Consider the following 13,864-nt stretch of genomic DNA (forward strand, 5'->3'; position numbering starts at 1 on the left):
AATTTACATGAGCTTCAATTAATCCCAGGAATTCTCAGCAGTTAAGATGCTGCCTCTTCCAAAGCATGTGTGCTGTTCTACTATAGCTACATACTGAAAGATCTCAGGTTTAGGGAAAGTCAGATGAGTTTCCCCTCTGCGGAAATCAGTCATTTTGCACAGCTCTGTAGCAGATGTGAACAGAGATTGATCTGTTCCGTGCAGCCTTGAAATCCAAGAGAAATTCCAAATCTTGTAGTCATCACTGCTCTTTCTATACGCTTTCTACATATTTGGCATTTATTGTACCCTATTAATTAAACTCCAGCAATTAAAACGCCACCTCATTCCGTAGCAAAGGTTAGAGTAGGCTGGGTTTGTATCAATAAGATTTTTTTAAATTTATTTATCCTTCTGTAGTTAAGTCTGCAGCTTTTGAAGCTGAAATCTGTTTTGGCGTATCATTGTGTGTAACGTTGCTACTAAAGCGAAGGCAAGCGGTGCGGACAGGTTCCTATTAATAGCAGCTCCTCTGCAGCATCCCATTAAGCTGGGGTGGCTTGATCTGCAGGGATTTCGAAAGGACTTGTTGCAAGCTTCCCAATCCAACACAAGAGGGCTCCAGCTCCTTTTGGCAGGAATAAAAATCACGGCTGATGGAAAAAAGCACAGCAAGGCCGAGAGGAGCGGTTCCCTCGTGGTGTAGCCGTTGGAGCACAGTGACAAAGAGCAGTACGTAACCGCTGGCAGAAGATGTCTTGCCTGCACCTGTCTTGCCGTTTCACAGGGGATGGAAACAGGAAAACCTGGAATCATCGCAGCGTGGATGGATCTGCAAAAATGAATGAAAACCTGTGGTTGGGTTGGATGAATGCCTGAGGTTTTGTGCTCAAACACCGACCGGTTAAGGAAAGGTCAAGAGAAATTCACCCTGACGGCTCCAGCTCGTGCAGCCTGAGTTGCTGTCACCTCCTCTTCGGACACCAGCTCCAATCCAGGCCGAGGGCACACACTGCCTTTGGCCCCATCCATGGGCAGCGCAGGCGGTGGGAGGCTCGCGGCGCCAGGCTCAGCTCGGGAAGGCGCAGCATCCCACTTGCTCGGAGGGACAGGTGTCTCGAGGAGTTGTGCTGCTGCAGGGCTCTCCTCCAGCAGTCCTGCAGCGGCATGCCCACCACCTCCGGGCTTTCACCAGCCCTGCCTTTGCAGGTTGGGCTTCACAAGGTCAAGGAGAAGTTCTGTCAAACAAAGACTTACAACAGAGGCTTCCTAAACCTGATTGTCAAGCTTACTGTGACAGAGGCCAGACTTTCCATCAGCAAGCGGTATAAAAGTAACTTTACCACCTTCCCTACTTCTTGCTGGGGAGAAGGAATATGTGGCCTAGGGGCTGGAGCCATGGCTGGGGAACTCAAGTGCCTTTTCTTCTGTTCTTGGTTGTATGATGACCTCCTAAAGCAGGGGACTGATCATTTCTGCCTGCGAAAATGAGATAGCAGTGCTGCCATTGTGAAGTACTTTGAGATCTGCTGGTGAGCAGAATGCTATGTAAGACCAGTGTTTTACTGTTGTTGGCACACATGGAAATTGCTGCTGGAGCATCTTCTGGGAATAGGTGACCATGCTGGAGCCTGCTCTGCCCCAGCAGACTCTCTGGGGCTATGCACAGCCAGTCCTTTTTCTCAGGCTGCTTTGGGAAGGCTGCTCTGGTGAAAAATAATTGTGCAAACACGCGACCATCTTCGTAGGCACAGGAAGTAGCTGTTCTCCGGGGTCTGTGCTCTTACTAATAGTGATAAAGGAGGAAGGAACTGCATATTTGCTATAAAATAAGTGGACTTCAGAGGAAGCAAGTAGGAAAACCATTGTCAATCATCTCTGAAAATAGCCCACAACAGAAGGAAGGAAACAGATGTCAGTCATTTCTGCCACGCATCTCTCATTTCCCCTTGGACAATTTTATTCCAAAATCATTACAAGGCAAAACTGCTTTCTGGGGAAGACATTTAGAGCCTACCACAGTATTTTTTTGTGTTATAAAGCATTTGAACTAAATGTTTTGATTGATTCTAGTAATTAAATTATTTTTTTTGTGATGGGTTTCTAGTCTGTGTGTCCAGGGCAAGAGGCATCCCAAGGAAGCGCTGCATTCTAGACAGGCAACAGAATGCACCCGGGGGGGTGGGGAGGGGGAGAAAGCCCTTCTCTCTGTGGTCACTGGCAGCTGGCAAGTTTCAGCAAAAAGTTTGGCGGGGCTGAAAGCTGTAGTGAGCCAGAATGAATCCATGTAGCACTTTATGTACGGACCATGAGATCAGGCTGGATGCAAGTAATGACACTACTAGTAGTAATAATAATAATAATAACAACAACAATGATGACTAATAATACCTAATAGAATTAGGTATTAAGCACTAGTTTGAAGTACTACATGCAGTATGGCTACAATACTCAAAAGGACTCATAGCTGGACTTTACCAAAGCTCACAGTGCCTTTGTAGCGACATTAATTTCTGAATGTTCTCAACCCCGGACTGGGAGTGTGAGGAGGAAAGCCCCATTTCTACTTGTACTTGAACGAGCTCTCAAAATTATTTCAGTTATCACCCAGTTCTGTTCAGTGGTTTGCCTCACTAAGGTCTCTATTCTGCACACCCTCAGCTCCAGAACTTGTCCCTGGAAGGTGGATGTTCTTCCATCTTCTGCTGTCTCCACTGCAGGCATCATCTTTCTGCACTTAATAGAGCTTTTCAACTTCTTCCTGCTGCTCTGACCCTTTAGTACACTAGAAAACATGGATGAGTGGTGGGAAGGGCTCTTGCTGAAGTAAGGGTATGTCACCCAGGATGTATCTCCCCCCTTATATGATTCAATGTATGAATGAGTGGTGGCACAAGGCAGTGTATATTCTCAGGAATTTAACATGCTTTTTACAAGTAGGTAGCTCTCGTGTCTCTGATGGGAGGGATTACGTGCACTTAGCAAGTTGCTGGTATTGACATGGACATGTGCACATGAAGCTTGCATGGCTGAGCGTGTTATGTCACAGGCCATATCCTCAACCATGTAAGCAACTGCAGAGTCATTTCACTGTCAGACCCGTTAGCACTTCATTCCTAAAGAGCTTAATCTTGCAATCCTTCCTACTGCTAGTAGCCCTTACTATGTGAGTAAGCAGATCTTCCACTTCAGCCTGTAAACTGATCCTTGTTCCTAGAAAATACTCAGTGCTCGGATGCTTTCCAGCCTTAGTGTTTCTGCCATGTTCTTTGCAACTATAATATTTATTCACTAAAAGGTACTTCATTCACTCTGACCTGGGTCTTGAACGAAGATGGTGGCAAAGAGCCTGCTGGCTGTGGGTCTGCAGGCTCACAGGCCTTTACCTAAAGAGCTGCCTCCTGTAACACGCTGAGCATCACTGGGTTCAGGCAAAGGCTAAAGCATGGGCCAAAAGGCTAATTGCACAAACTGACTTCACTTCCACTCTCTGAAAATCACTCCCATGCTGAATTCCTACAGCCAGCTGGGCACTGCCCAGGGTTTAGCTCTGGTAGGCAATAAGCTGCAGGGTTTCATGGCACAAGTTACTAACCTTTCCAATTTAGTGGTCTTGTGCAACTACAGTCCCTTAAATATCACCTCTCTATAAACCACATGCTCCTACCCCCAAAAAATGCAGGTTCTTAATGAAACTCAGCCTTAGAAAATGCAGGGGTTGCAACACCTGTTTTTACTGGGACAACACATTAATGCAATTAGCTTCCCGAAGCCTTACTGTATGGGGAGAAATGCACATAAGAGCTCGAGGCACCGCTGCAAGCAACAAGTATCTCTTTTCTTTCTGGTGTCAGAATTAGGAGACAAAATGTTTCCTGGGTGGTCCACAATGAAGGGAGAAATCTTTTCCTTTCCTTTTCTTTTCCCTCTTGCACAAACAAGCAGTAAAGAATACATTGCTTTCAGTGGGCAGAATGCCCCTATTGCTTTTAATTGCACCTTTCAGCGAATTTACTAACTGCTCCTTTGCCGTTTAATAGCCAGGGGCCAGAGTGTGAAATGTTGTTATCTGAAGTGTGCTCTGGGAGGCTGAACTCCCTGTGAGGTTGGCAATATCCAACCCTGGGGCTTGTTAGATTACATTCGTGCCCGGTCTAAGAGGTATAGTTTTGTCCTGTGATAAAAACAAAGCCAGGAAGCTATAGAAGATTTTTTTTTTCTTGGTCCTTAGAGAAAGCAACTACCCACATTTGGTCAGATTTGAAGTGAATTGCATGTTTTGTGTCACCTGTATTACATGGTCACAGGTTTCACAGATCTTTACGTTTAATCAATGCCTTGCCACCTGCACGCAGGCCGTATCTCCAGGTAGGTATCAGTGATGCTATCCAGATCACACCAGTTTAATTTGCAGTGCAGCTCCTTAGCTGTTCCCTGGATCCCCAATAAAGCACGTTGCCTCATAACCTGGTGACCGTGGGAAAAGACTTTTTTGCCCTCTGATATTTCAGAGCTTTCCCATGAACAGTGAGTGTCTGTGTCCAAGCCCGGGCATATTTTCGCTCTGTGCGAGGAGAGGGGCAGCTGGGCCGATGGTCACCCAGTGGCACTGTATGGCTGGCACAGATGTGGTTTGTGAACAGTAATGGAGTTTCAGGAAACTGGCTCACTCCTTGGCTTCACTACAGGCTCCCTTTGGGGTTTTGCCCACGGCACATAGATACCTCCACAATCTCTGAGCACCAGGTACTCTGGGCTTTCTCTGGGACATTTTGTTTAATCGCTTCTTCCCGTAGAATTACATGTGGGCAGATGGGAGAGGTTCCTGCTTCCCCTTCTTGACCTACTTCAATGTTCATCCCATCACAGCAGCCGCCGAGAGGAATCGGCTCCATCTCCCAATACAGTAGCAGAAGCAGAGCCAGAGCCAGAGGGCTCGTCTTGGTGGTGGATAACACCCTGGCTGCCCACCACGCTTGCCTTGCTCAGCCTTCAGAGGAAGAAACCTCTGCCATACTCAGCGCTGTCACGGGCGTAACATCTCACCCTGTAAGTTCAGCCCCATGGAAGTGGAACATGTTCCGATGGGTAGATTCGGTCTGAAGTCTTTCTACACATGAGGCAAGTTGCCATTAACTTTGCAACAGTTTTGAAGGAGAATTTGCTGTTTGCTGGAGTATTGGATTAGCAACATCCTCAGGACTTGCACTCCCAGTTTGAATGTGACTTGGAGCACACCTAGAGAGTTATTGAAGAAAGCAGAAAAAGACTGAGGTGTTAAACTGACTTCTTTTGCAGCCAGATCGGATAGTTATTAGTGAATAAAAAATAGAAAATGTTTTCAGATGTGTATTTCTTTCTGGTAAGGTGCAGCACGTACAAGTGAGACTTTAGCACAGATGATCAGAGATCCAGGAGAGGTTCAGTGCAGAGCAACGGCTTCAAGGGGACCACACAGGACTGAGTGTGCATCTCTGTGTGCACACCGCTGATAGAGCTCAGCCCATGACACACGGCAGACAAAGTCAAGGGTTACCCTGGCTTTCTGCCCTCCTTTTGGAGCATTGCTACCCTTACCTGAGACAGAATGGAGACAGAGCTGCTTAAAAATGCCTCCCCGTCTTCTTTTTGTATCCCTCTCCAATGTTACAAAATACAGCTTCCCTGACAGGTTTTCTGTATGTGCTGCAATTCCATTTTAAAAATGGCAAATTTATAATATTTATAGATATATGCTTATATTTTATACATAGCTACATTTTAGTATTTTGGTGCAGGTTTTTTCGATTTCTTCTGTCCTGGATGTATGTTCAAATGTGTCATTTCCTCCCGAGGACTGTAATTTTTGCACTGCGGGCAAAGAAGCCTCAAAAGAATTACGTTTTTCAAGCAAAATATCCAGGGCACAATATCTGCTTTCATGGACATGCTGTTTGCCATTTCCTAATCTTATTCCTGGTTTTTTTATGCTGCTGAAGACTAACTTCTGGTGGCAAAGTCCTTGTACAGAAAAAAGTGAGTATTTTGACCAATAGCCTGAAATCACACATTCTTTCATTGAAAACAGTTAATTAGGAATTGAGCTCCGAAGTTAATTTCACCAAGGTCATTCACTGTTCTATTGGGTCCAGTGACCCTGTCTTAAGTAATCATGGCATTAACATACAAGGTTATAGCTTTCTTTTCAGTTGATGACATAATCTCTTTAATTGGTGTCAGGAGGCCTGCTTATGAAAGAACCATGGAAAACACCTATAGACTATAATTTTACTTTCCCCATTCACAGAGCAAATGAAACAAGCCTTAAGAATGTACTAGAGGCTCATTACATCTCCTAGCCTGTCAACACAAAGCCCCTCCATTTCAGCCAAAGCATTAGGAATGATCAATTCTGTTTACTTCTAACTTCAGCCTGTGAACTATTAACCTTTTCAGCAAAACTGGTGAATAGTAAATGTCAGATAATCCTCTCTGAGAAAGTTAAGAGGGTAGATAATGTATTTTAATTGATTAAAATTTGCACGAACAAAAGTTTAAAATATCAACAGGAGAATCCCTCGCGATTCCTATTTTTAGTGGGATGTGATCCAACTATTCCACCTTGACCCCAGTGTCCACTTCAATTTTATCTTTTCTGAGCTAAAACTTTTTCTGAAAACTATATTTGAAAATTAATATCCTGCTTAGCAGAAATTCTGGTTTTTGAAGACAAGGTCCTTTCTGCAGCAGGTCTGTGCTGGCTCAGCAGGAGAGGTGTTACACAAAGTCAAGCTAGGGCAGGATTTACACAAATTGTTATTCTTGGTAGATTTTAAAAAATAACCCTGTTTACCATATTTATAAATCTCCAGAAATAGGTGTAAATACTTTTACGTGTTCCTTTCATTCTATAGTACTGGAAGTTACTGCTTGGATTATTTTTAATTTTTTTCTCTTTTTTTTTTACCAATTCGGAGTCTTGCATGCTGATCCAACTCCTTCACAAGGAATTTTCTTTGTAACTCCTATGAAATCTGTCAGCACACTCAGAGTGACAGAGGGTCTTAAATTCTATAGTAAACAATGCTACACTGTTTCTGGAGATAGATGTATTTCACTAGCACCACAATTATTCACATCTTCAGTGCTTTTTTCCCATTACACTCTTCTAAACCTTCTACTATTTCAGGTTTTTAAAATCTCTTCGGGGAGTTCACATAACTCACTTTTTTACTGTTGCACATTACTTTCCGACCTTTCCAACTTCATGAAGCTGTCCCTGAAGTTCATATTAGTCAGTTGAAATCATCTTCACAATTTTTGTACGATTTTTATTTTCTGACTGAAAATAATTTTTGTTTTGCTTAAAAAGAAGAAAAATCTTGAAAATTAATTGATTGTTTTCAAAAGAACAATCCTTTTTAAAGAGAAACCTTTAAAAACAAAAGTCTACATTTTCTTGGTTGTCGATGCACAGCACACTCATGGCAGCTTTTCCCATTCCTTTATTTTTTAACAGGCTGTGTTATACTCACATTTGAGTGAATGCTGCTTATATTAACACTCCTCATCTTCAGAGCCATAGCTATTAAAATAAATGAAACAAAGAATGCAACTTGTTATTTGGTATACAAAACAATGCCAAAGACTGGTGAGAACATTGGTCTGGAAGAGAAATTGTTAAACGTGTTTCAATAAGCCAGACAATAAACTCAGCATTACCCATCTCTTATTAGTGACACATCATTTCACTATTACCGTTATTTGGTGAGCTGATCCCAAAGGAAAGCCCACACCAATTGCCCCTGGCTCTGTGCCGAACACAAAAGACCAAGATCTGGGTGTAAGTTGTCAGCTGAGATATGTCCATTGGCGATTTTTCCCCCAACGTGCTATGGCTCAGAGCAGCCCTGTACGACAAGCTGGGCAATATGGGTGAAGTCAGCAGAGGAATGGATGGCCAGTTGGGCAGAACAAAGTTAAGGACCAGGCAAGCTGTGGACAAATCTCTCCCCTTCTGCAGTAACAGTGGTGGCAACACATCCAGCAAGTGCCTGGTAGTGCTCACCCTGGCAAAGGGAAGGGGGCATTTGGGCAGGAATGAGCATCTAGGGGTTATAGGTACAAGTGGGGAATGTGTTTGATCACCTCTGGAAATACCCACTGTGGAGCATGAAGAGAAGGTCGTTCTGATGCTCAGGGAGGAAAGTGCTGTTCTACCTGCACCACCAGTGCTTTAGACAGTGAAGTGATGGATCTTCTGCCAGTGCAGCTGGGACCCTCTTTTGTTATCCAGGGAAGCCAGGTTTTCATGATGTTCCCTACCTGTGCTGTGCTTTGGATCAGTCCCCTCTCATCCGCAGTCTCAGCTTTGGATGTAAGAATGTGCTCCACACTGATGTGCCTGATGAACTCCAGATAAATTGGGGCATTACCACTGGTTTATCTGGAATGGCACAGCTGTGGAGTCAACTGGTTGATGTTGATGGGAAAGCTTGTCATGTGTTATTGCCATTATCTGCATTTGTGGAGCTCCCCAGATGCCAGCCCTCCACTGTATTAGGTGCTCTGCAAACACAACAAAGAAACCACTTCCATCCCGAAGAGCTGAGTGTGCCAATTGGGCTCAAACCCCTCTTCAGAGGACTTGTCTTCTTCTGCTGAGTTTGCTGTGGGGATCCATGTGAGCTGGTTGAGGCTATAGTTTCTCTCCCATTACCTTCTTCTCTGCTTCAAGGTTCTTCTGTACTCAAGACAAGACCTCCCAATAAGCCTTAGAAAGTCGCCCAGCACTCCTGGTCCAGCACCCTCAGCTGTCCTGGTGGTGGCAGCAGTAACATTGCTCTGTAAGGAACGCTCACCCAAACTTCTGCCACGGACCACGGTAGAGTTCACTGTGTCAAGACTTATTAGGTCTTTTTAACTGACTCCCCTCTTTAATCTTCATATGTAGCGAATCATTATCTCAAAGCACAGTCCTGACTTCAGTGCAGAGGTAGGGAGGTGTGTGTCTCTGGGTGCACGTGTCATATGGGGGTTTGCTTATAACTAATTGCATGGATTCAGTGATAAAACATCTCCTCAGACAGTGGTACATCTTAGCAAAAACACTTGCATATTCTGCCCTCCACATCTCATCTTCCCTTCAGAAAGAAGGCAGCTTCCATCCCACAGAGAAACACACCACAATTTTCGTATTTTTCTTCTCTTTTTTCAAACTTGTTTAAGTCTTTAGGAGCCGATCTTGCCCATTTAGCCACAAAATGCATGTGTGTGCATGCGTGCGTGTGTGTGCTTCCAGTGAAAAGAAGGGAAAAAACCTACAGGTTTGAGTTTGTACAGTGTTTGCCCCTTTTCCCAGCAGGGATGGGTTTTGAGAGCCAGGAGACAAAAAGCATGGCCTCAACAAGCTGAATTTAAAAAAGAACATCATTTTCATTATGTAGTCAATCTCAATTACAAGCAAATGTTTTCTCTGTTGAGACTTTTCTCTTTTCAGAGCATTATGCAAGCCTCTTTTGTGGGTTGAGAGAAAGGATCAGTGGTCAATAGGGAGCAGAGTGTTGTGTACAGTGGATTTTTGTATCCTTTAGTCTACTACATAATGCGTTTTGTCAGGAGAACAGCCCAACATCCTGAGCAGATTTGCTGAATTAAAGAGCACAGCAGGGATAGGAAACTTGTTGCTAGGTGACTGACAACTGCTGCATGTCAGTATCTCTGCGCCGGAGGTTACTCGTCCCTTTTCTTCCACCACTCAGTCTTGCCTTTTAATCTGCATCTATAATTAACTCTCTTAATACCGTGCAGCCATTTCTTTCCCTTTTGCTTCAGATGGCTGTCTGGCCATTATTTAATCTCAAACGGAGAGGGAAAACTATTTAATTTTTGTGCTTCGCTTGGCGGGGAGAAGTTGGGAGTTTCATGCGGCGCAATGTCTCATGGCTGTGCTGGGATGAGATGGCTCTTAAAAGGCATTTCAGAAGCTATATGCTCTTTGTTCATCTTAATGCTCAGTGAAACATTTCTGTGTTTACCATTCTTTCTAAAGCCTATTTGTTTCAATTCAGCTTAATTGAAATGCAATTGCTTTTAACTGTTTAGGTTTGGTGACCTTCCAAGGTCTTTCACTTGTGTATTTTGCAAAATAGATTTTCTTTATATGAGGCTCTTTCTTCAATGACTGGAAATCCAGGGCTGCATCTGGCCTAGATGTGTAATGGCAGAAGTCAACTAAACAACAGTGTTTAATCTGCTTATTTTTACTCTTATTTTTCTTGTGCACATCAACCGTTAGTCATATTTGCAAAGCTCTGTGCTGTGCCGAGGATGGATCTCAGTTCAAGATTTACATCCCTGGTTTATACCCATCAGTTGCTCTGGAAATGGATTTATTTTAGTTTTGGTTCTTATTCCAACAGCTGATCCAAAATACATGTTATTTAGTGAATATCCTAATTGCAGAAATGTGATTATTTGCTCAGGTTTTTATTAGAAAATAACAAGAAAATATATGTCAACCCTTCTTCTGGGCACACATTCAAATAGCACTTTTTTTTTTTGCCTTGTATGTGCATGTGTTTTGGGAAAGCTGAATTCAGAAGTTCAAAGGAATTAAAGCAACAATGAAAGCTCTTTTTTTTCCCCTTACAGGTTTGTAATAAAGCTGCAATCATGGAAAGCATGTACCCTAGATGCTCTTTATACTGAAAATTAGAAAGCAATTTAAGAAGAATAGCCAAGTAGATGTGAGAATTGCTGCTGGTGAAAATAGGTGGCAGTCACTGCTTCTAGGGGACTGTCCCCTGTTTGCTCAGTAGAGTGCTGAACTTGGGTAATTTAAAAGGAAAAAAAAAAATCCCTAAGGCTGTTAAGTAGCTGTTTCCAAGAAGGAACTCTTTCCTCACCGGTGCAAAAGGCTTTACTGACACCAGGAGCCGTACATTATATCACACCCTCAGCTTCTGTGAAACAGGCCCACTGAGGGCAGATTTGGTCACCGGGAGCAGGTAGCATAATGAGCGCTGTCTTATTAATGTCCATGATTTCTGATTTCAGGTTTGTAGCCCGGGAATGTGAGCAGAGGGACTTCCACCGTAACCGTCAGGGTGTTTCTCCTTCCCGTCAGCCAAGGGCAAAACCCTGCCCGGGGAAACCCAGCTCCTCACTGGAGGAGGAAAGGAAAAATGTGCAGCGTCCAGAGCAGCACAGGCAATAACAGGGAGGGCTGGGAGAGGGCAAGCAGTGGGAAGGTACCAGCATGGGGCTCTGTTGGCATCCAGGCCCTGAAATAGGGGGCATGAGAAAACCCGCAGGGGCTGATCAAGGAGCACCAAGGACTGAGGCTTTCCAGCCCAAACCAGGTACAGATCTGGTCGCACTCTTAGCTTCTTGGGAGCCAGAAAAGGGAGATAAAGACCTTTCATCACTTAAGGCAGAAGTCTGGAACTGAACTGCAGCGATTTCATCCTTTTTTGTGCACAAGGAAGCCAACCGGTGTTGAATAAGGCAGTTTGGCCTTATGCTTTTCTGACTGCTCTGAGAGCAGTTTGCTCCTCAGCCTCTGTACAGGGATCAGGTGTGCTGGGCGAGGAGCAAACCTGGGGCAGGCTGGGGTGGGCTGCACCACGTCAAGGGTGGGCTGTCACATGCGGTGCGGCATGGTGCGATGGTTTTGTTAGGGTGAAGTTCAGCATGCCCCGATTTCTGCACAGGAGTATGTCACCCACATCTGTGCTGACACGTTTTGCAGTGAATTCTGGCCAAGTAAAGCAAACATCGGTGGTGACGCAAGTCAAGACGGACATAAAAACACTATATCTACGTGGCTGGGTTCGGGCAACATGGCCAAAATGGCATTTATTATTTTTACATATTGTTTATATATCTTAGATAATGCATGTGTCAGACCCTGACAGGCTTTCTGTGTCCTTCTTGTTTGCTGTTGCTGTAGGTGCCCATATGCTGCGGTTCTAAGTTCCGGTTCTTCACATCCTGTTTAGATGCTTGACATTTTTGTGGCTGTCTTAAAGGAACATGACTAAGTCTTTAAAGTCAACTAACTCATCTCCAGACCCACTGCAGACCACAACAAACACCAATCCTTTTGTGTGGTGGTGTGGATCAAGGTCTGCTCCCTTTACTCGGGTAAATAGTCTCTCTGAAGCCACCTGGAGAAGGTGAGTTGGATTCATGCTGCTGCTTGGGGACTGGCTAAAAATTCAAGTGGCCGCATTAATTAGTCTGAGTTGTAATCTTCATAATCATTGATTGACACTGAAAACTTGATGATTAATTTATATGCTGTTAGTGACAGGGTCAAGTTCAAGGCAGTCTCCCAGCCTCAAGCTTGTGCTTTAAGCACAGAAGCAAGTTCTTGTCTTTCTCTCCCTGACTCACAAGGGTGATGGACACAGAGGTGTTATGGCAAAGTAGATGAAAGTGGGATCTTCCTGCTAAGTAATAAAAGGCTGTAATATTCCTGAGTGCAAGCTCTAACCTCAGAGAAAGGAAGTGTGGCATCACACAACTCATTCATGTTTGCCTTCACCAGCTCGTGCAGAAGTGCAATACTGCAGGAAAATGGGCTCTCCAGCAAGAAAAGGTAGTACAAACCACCTCCATTCTCATCTGACACATTTCCTCCCCCACATCCTTGGATTCCAAGCTCCCTCTTAGCTTTTTTTAGTTTTTAATATACTCCCTGTTGCAGATGCAGCTGATGCCATGATCTGCCACTGCAAAGCTGAATAAGCCCTTTGCAGACACTGAACCTCTGGCATGAATGGGAGAAGAGAAGGGAAGATGAAAGGAGATGGTGGAAGAGAAGGAGACAGCATGAACAGGAGGAGAAGATGACAGAGAAGTAGCTCTAAGCGAATACCTTAGTCTCTCTTTCAACACTGACCAGTTTCTGGACACAAGGTCTACTCCATATGGAACGCTCTTCCCAAGTGTTACACATAGAATTATGATAAAATCTATGACCCTGCTGGCTGTACCTGTGTTGCTCTTGCAGGAGAAATGCATTGTATGGGGCAGGAAGATCATGACAGAAATGGAAGACGTATCTCTGAAGGCCAGGTCTAGTGTCTAGTGCCTGGATAAGCTCCCCGGCTTCTTCAGGAGAGTTCTTGCCACATCAGGCCATGCCTGTGAAGTACAGGGACATGACGAGAGGCAGTTAAGACTGACTATGCCATTAACTACTCTGAGGGGACACCTGCTTGCCTGCTTTCCTCCCTGGAAGGTGAGACAAGATTCAATGCCTTCCTCCAGTGAAGGGAACCAATTCCCCATTCATCTTCCACCACATTCTTTTCCTACCTTGCCATGCAATGGATCTTCTACTTTGCTGTATCCTCATTTGTGTAGCACTGGAGACAGATCACTTTTTCTTGCTATGGATTGGTTTTCTGACCCAGAAAAAATTGTGAAAAACCCAGCCGCCTCCTTACAAATTCTAAGATAAAAGGTTACATACTGTGTAACACAACTGAGCATCCATCACACCTGCTTTGCAAAAAATATAGAGGCACCAACTAGGGCTTCAAATAGACTCTCAGGGTCTCCTTTTCTAGGTAATGCATGGGAAATGCAACTTATAAAAGATCATGTTGCCCACCCACTACTGAAAAAGACAGGAATCCCAAGGGTGGAGGAAGAAATGTGGAATCACTGGGCTGGAACAAGCAGCCCCTCAGCATGGAGAAGTCCTGCTCAGGGCTGTCTAGCCAGTTGCTTTTCCTCAGTGAAGTAATAGTTAATAGTTAAGAGAATAAACCTGGAGTTAGACACATAAGTTGGAGAACACGTGTTTCATATCCCAAACTATCCTTGACCCACTAAAAGGAGAAGCAGCTCTGCATCTCAGGGATTCTTTCCTGACTTGTCTTGATCTCACTTA

The sequence above is a fragment of the Falco peregrinus genome, chromosome 1 (assembly GCF_023634155.1).
Source record: "Falco peregrinus isolate bFalPer1 chromosome 1, bFalPer1.pri, whole genome shotgun sequence".
Lineage (NCBI taxonomy): Eukaryota > Metazoa > Chordata > Aves > Falconiformes > Falconidae > Falco > Falco peregrinus.